Below are 6,696 nucleotides of genomic sequence, written 5' to 3'. Positions count from 1 at the left end.
AATAGGATTGATAATTGCACACTTCCATTTTTGGAAAAACTTGAAAATCTCTCTTGCATGCTTGCATGGGCGTGTGATAGGCCATCAAGTGATGCACCAAGGTCCAAAGTTGAGTGTAAGCCATGCTGAAATTATGGTGTCAAGCCATGCATTCGTGTATGAAAAGTGGAACTTGATATTATCCAAAGGTCTTCAACTTTAAACCATGTGCAAGTCACTCATACTTTGTCCAAATGAGATGATTCTTGACTTTTTGGAAAGTTAGATCAATAGGAAAAAATTTCATGTTGAACACTTTTTCATTTGAATCTTGGATCTGATTAATTTTAAGGTGGAAGTTTAAAAAATCAAACATAAAAAAAAATTCTAAGTACCAAGCCATATGTTCACTTCTTCCACCTTGAATAACGTTTCTAAGGGCTTCAAATGAGAAACGTTCCTTAATCAAAGTTGTAGCTCTTTATAATACCTTAAATTTGGTAACAAATTTAACCTCATTTGGATTTGGGATGAAGGAGTTATGCAATTTAGAAGTTGAGGAAAAATCACTTGTTCAATGGTATTGGCCAAAATGACCTATATGTTTACTCTTGGAACATGCATTTGCAAGTTGAATTTGAACTTCTCCAAACATAAAAGTTGAAGTAGACATCTTGAATTTGATCATGCAACTTGAATGGCTTTCAGCTTATAAAAATTGAGCAAGTTATGTACTTGGGAAGTTTGACCTTCAAACTAGGGTTTAGACAAAATGACCTATAATCTTTCACCATATAAAAATGACTTTCCAGCAAAATTACTCTTGAACTCAATATGAAATTTGTTTGGAATGTCATTTAGAGTAACGTTTCTCTTGGAATCATTTTCATATGATAAAATGTGTAGGCGATAGGGTGTAAGAACCCCAGTTTTGACCAGTTGACTTCCTCTGGTCAACCACCATGAACCAACTTGCGCTTGATATTTTCTTACTTTTGGGACTCATTTAGGGTCAATATGCCTAAGATGATGTAATGTGAAGTATCCCTTAAGATATTTGACCAATGGGTGGAGAAACTTAAGGAGAAGTCACACAAATACCCGGATGAATTAGGGTTTCCAAGGAAACAGCTTTCAAACTCTTGATGATTTCGGGATCAAAATAACATGTGAAGATCATGGGGATCCATATATGATGTTTAAGAGACTATTAAACCAATCTTTGTAAGCTTTGTTGCATTGAGGGACTCGAAGCCGCAGCTTTCGCTTGACAGGGCGGTGCTGACCAATTGACTACACCCACAAAAGTCGTATAGTATACATACATTCTTACAATTGCATCCAAACTCTTTGTTTTTCTATTTGAGATTCGAACCCCTGTAAAAGAGGCTCACTTCTATATATATTCCTATTTTGATGGTCTGCACTTTATCGACACGGATGACTCGCATCGCAATCCGTTCGTTATTGCCAACTTTATTTAAAAATAAATGAATCAAGAAATGAATCAAGGAAACAAAACAAAAAAGAGTCTTTTTTGTTTTTTAACTTTAACCCTTTCCTTAGACTTTAAACTTACAGATCCCGATAGGAATTTTGGAAAATCAGAATTTGTGGAAAAATATGTAAGTAATATGGAAAAAAGACATAGGACTCGAGATTCTAATCTTCTGTATCCGAACCCATTGGTGATTTTAAGAGAACACCAATGGGGTTCTATCATTTCATGGTGGATCCAGAAATATTTTTGGGCCGAGCTGGATTTGAACCAGCGTAGACATATTGCCAACGAATTTACAGTCCGTCCCCATTAACCGCTCGGGCATCGACCCAGGAAGAATCCAATTTAGTCTTTATTGATAATCCCTGATCCATTTCCTTTCGTAGTACCCTACCCCCAGGGGAAGTCGAATCCCCGTTGCCTCCTTGAAAGAGAGATGTCCTAAACCGCTAGACGATGGGGGCATCCTTCCCCGACCTCCATTCTACTATGTTCATAGTATGAACAGTTTTTTGAAATTGTCAATATAATGATTCGATCAGAAGGATCTTCTCATCTTTCAGAATTCCTTACAATTTTTTGATTAATCCTTTCGATTTCGAAATTGTTCATTCCAATCACCAATCTATAATTCAACAAAATACAAATAAAACGAAGTAATGCGAAACAAACCAAAATAAACATAGAATCCTTTCTGGAAATGATTGATTTGCTGGAACAGGGGGGCATTAACACCTTATTTCTTTCACTTTCATTCAGTGTTAAGAAGATTGAATTAGGTATATTTCTATTTCACACTAAGTCGGGAAATAAAAAAACGAGAATGAATCTGGAAATTGAGTAAAAAAGGATGAAGATCAATAAGAATTCAGTTGAGGGACAGGATAGAATCCATTTATCAAAGATTCAGAAATATTTGAATTAGGGGTACATGTATCAATGAAATTAATTTCGTGTTATGATGAAGATGACTTCAATTCGAATCGGTTTTGAAAAATTGAATTCCAGTGATATTTATCAAATCCAATATGAATAAATTCTTTTTTCACTATACTCGTCAATCCAATTTTTTGTTCATTAATGAGTTGGTACAAAAAATAGATCTATGTACATATATATAAATCTGATTTATATATATATTTCGTATATATATAATAAGTATATGCAGTAACAAATAGATGTACTAAACTCATATTCATATTGGCTTATTCTGTATTCGGGAATTGACTCAAACGGCGCCCTTTAACTCAGTGGTAGAGTAACGCCATGGTAAGGCGTAAGTCGTCGGTTCAAATCCGATAAAGGGCTTTTTTTTATCAAAAAATGATAACAGTAGTATTCCTATTTGAAGGAACATATACAAATATTCTTGATATTTGTAAGAAGTTTCTGTTTGTAATAAAATAAAAAAAACGAAGGAATAGTTGAATTTCATTAAAAAATCGAATTTAGAATTGAAACTCTATTAAGTTATTGTTATCATTCGAATAGAGTAAACTCATTCTAGTTAGAAAGGGAAATGGCATTCTTTTCTATATATATTATTTCTTTTTTTAGAATGTGATATTTCCTTGAATTGTCAGATACTCCTATTTTCGATTATTCCAATCAAATAAAGGGAGAGATTCTAAAAAAAGTAAGTGGACCTAACCTATTGAATCATAACTATATCCACTATTCTGATATTCAAATTGGATAGAAATGAAATTCGAACAGTGGATCTTTTTTTCTTTTTAATACCTTTTTGGTTCTAACTCTGCAAGAATCTGTTGATATTTCGGATAAAATCTTATTGTTCCTAGGAATCAATTGCTACTCCTCTCCTCTCCTCCAGTGGAAGGCTTATTCTAAGTTCCAACAGACAAGTCATTTGACTTCAAAATATCTTTTTTCCGAATACAAGAAAAGATCCAAATTGATTTCTATTATTTCTTGAAGATATGTCTATAAAAATAATCGAAAAATCCATCAAATCATGACTTCGAGTATCCAAATTTGGTTTTCATATCTATGCATACGAGGCATACGAGATTTTGAAGGCAATTAATGGACGAAACTTGCACATAGAGAAAAATATTCCAATTTCTTACCTCGATCCGCACGAAAGGGTATACGTCGGAATTTGATTAATCTGAATGAAATAAAAATAGAACAAAGAAGACAATAAAAGAAATCAATGTAAAATAGAAAGTAAAATATAGGATCCTCTAGTAGTTTTCTAGACATACAAATTCGAACCATACAAATTCGAATAATATAGAAAACGATTTTTTTTGATTTCACGAACAAGATTCAAGAATAATCTTATTTGATAAAAGCAGAGTAGTATGTCTGGGGATCTGCTAGTAACGAGAGTAATAAAAGCGATCGATCATTTGTTTATGGAATAGTTCTTTAAAAAATCTATTTATAGGATTTATGAGTCATAAGACACTTTTCGAGTCATGACTTAGGGAATTTTTTTAGAATAGAAAGGAATAAGCCAATTAAGTTAATGGATTTGACCTAGATTAGATATCAATCGACAAAAAAATAATTTTTCTATTCGAAACCCAGTCGAAAACAAGGGAGAGTCTACGAGAAATCATATCATATATAAAATGAAAAAAGCCTCGAAGGTTCCATCCCTGAAAATGCTAGGAGGTGTTCGGAAATGGTTTGAAGTAGTTGAATAGGAGGATTACTATGACTATAGCTCTTGGTAAATTTACCAAAGATCAAAATGATTTATTTGATATTATGGATGACTGGTTACGGAGGGACCGTTTTGTTTTTGTGGGTTGGTCCGGTCTATTGCTCTTTCCTTGCGCCTATTTTGCCGTGGGGGGTTGGTTCACAGGTACCACCTTTGTAACTTCATGGTATACTCATGGATTGGCAAGTTCCTATTTGGAAGGTTGTAACTTCTTAACTGCAGCAGTCTCTACTCCTGCTAATAGTTTAGCACACTCTTTGTTGTTACTATGGGGTCCTGAAGCACAGGGAGATTTGACCCGTTGGTGTCAATTAGGTGGTCTGTGGACTTTTGTTGCTCTTCACGGTGCTTTCGGATTAATAGGTTTTATGTTACGTCAATTTGAACTTGCTCGATCTGTTCAATTGCGGCCTTATAATGCAATCGCATTCTCCGGTCCAATTGCTGTTTTTGTTTCTGTATTCCTTATTTATCCACTGGGCCAGTCTGGTTGGTTCTTTGCGCCTAGTTTTGGTGTAGCAGCTATATTTCGATTCATTCTCTTTTTCCAAGGGTTTCATAATTGGACATTAAACCCATTTCATATGATGGGAGTTGCTGGTGTATTGGGCGCTGCCCTACTATGCGCTATTCATGGCGCTACCGTAGAAAATACCTTATTTGAAGATGGTGATGGCGCAAATACATTCCGGGCTTTTAACCCAACCCAAGCAGAAGAAACTTATTCAATGGTTACTGCTAACCGCTTTTGGTCCCAAATCTTTGGGTTGCTTTTTCCAATAAACGTTGGTTACATTTCTTTATGTTATTTGTACCAGTAACTGGTTTATGGATGAGTGCTCTTGGAGTAGTCGGTCTGGCCCTGAACCTACGTGCCTATGACTTTGTTTCTCAAGAAATCCGCGCAGCGGAAGATCCTGAATTTGAGACTTTCTACACCAAAAATATTCTCTTAAACGAAGGTATTCGTGCGTGGATGGCGACTCAAGATCAGCCTCATGAAAACCTTATATTCCCTGAGGAGGTTCTACCACGTGGAAACGCTCTTTAATGGAACTTTAGCTTAAACTGGTCGTGACCAAGAAACTACTGGTTTTGCTTGGTGGGCCGGGAATGCCCGACTTATCAATTTATCCGGTAAACTACTGGGGGCCCATGTAGCCCATGCCGGATTAATAGTATTCTGGGCCGGAGCAATGAACCTATTTGAAGTTGCTCATTTCGTACCCGAGAAGCCCATGTATGAACAAGGCTTAATTTTACTTCCCCATCTAGCAACTCTAGGTTGGGGGGTAGGTCCTGGAGGGGAAGTTATCGACACCTTTCCATACTTTGTGTCTGGAGTACTTCACTTAATTTCCTCTGCAGTATTGGGCTTTGGCGGTATTTATCATGCACTTCTGGGACCTGAGACTCTTGAAGAATCTTTTCCATTCTTTGGTTATGTATGGAAAGATAGAAATAAAATGACTACTATTTTAGGTATTCACTTAATTTTGTTAGGTATAGGGTCTTTTTCTTCTAGTATTTAAGGCTTTTTATTTTGGAGGTATATATGATACCTGGGCTCCAGGAGGGGGAGATGTAAGAAAAATTACCAACTTCACCCTTAGTCCAAGCATTCTATTTGGTTATTTACTAAAATCCCCTTTTGGGGGAGAAGGTTGGATTGTTAGTGTGGACGATTTGGAAGATATAATTGGGGGACATGTATGGTTGGGTTCCATTTGTATACTTGGTGGAATCTGGCATATCTTAACCAAACCCTTTGCATGGGCTCGGCGTGCACTAGTATGGTCTGGAGAAGCTTACTTATCTTATAGTTTAGGTGCTTTAGCCGTTTTTGGTTTTATAGCTTGTTGCTTTGTCTGGTTTAATAATACTGCTTATCCTAGTGAGTTTTATGGTCCCACTGGACCGGAAGCTTCTCAAGCTCAAGCATTTACTTTTCTAGTTAGAGACCAACGTCTTGGAGCTAATGTAGGCTCCGCTCAAGGGCCTACCGGTTTAGGTAAATATCTAATGCGTTCTCCGACCGGAGAAGTCATTTTTGGAGGAGAAACTATGCGTTTTTGGGATCTGCGTGCTCCCTGGTTAGAACCTCTAAGAGGTCCTAATGGTTTGGACTTGAGTAGACTGAAAAAAGATATACAGCCTTGGCAAGAACGTCGTTTCGCGGAATATATGACTCATGCTCCTTTAGGTTCTTTAAATTCCGTGGGTGGCGTAGCTACAGAGATTAATGCAGTCAATTATGTCTCTCCTAGAAGTTGGTTAGCTACTTCTCATTTTGTTCTAGGATTCTTCCTATTCGTAGGTCATTTATGGCACGCGGGAAGAGCTCGCGCAGCTGCCGCAGGATTTGAAAAAGGAATTGATAGAGATTTTGAGCCTGTTCTTTCCATGACTCCTCTTAATTGAGACATGAAATCCAATGCTTGACGTAAGAATCACTTTGATTTTAGTATACATATTGGGTTGAGTCGAGGAGATCATATTGAAAAAAGGTTTTGTTTCAATT

General features: G+C 36.5%; 1 pseudogene; it reads left to right on the top strand.

Annotated features, from left to right (window-relative positions):
- Positions 1-2,792: 2,792 nt before the first annotated feature.
- Positions 2,793-6,685, top strand: LOC127115147 (photosystem II CP43 reaction center protein-like; annotated as a pseudogene).
- Positions 6,686-6,696: the final 11 nt, after the last annotated feature.

This window comes from Lathyrus oleraceus, unplaced genomic scaffold (genome assembly GCF_024323335.1).
Source record: "Lathyrus oleraceus cultivar Zhongwan6 unplaced genomic scaffold, CAAS_Psat_ZW6_1.0 chrUn1275, whole genome shotgun sequence".
NCBI lineage: Eukaryota > Viridiplantae > Streptophyta > Magnoliopsida > Fabales > Fabaceae > Lathyrus > Lathyrus oleraceus.
This window is presented reverse-complemented; position numbering and strand designations above follow the sequence as displayed.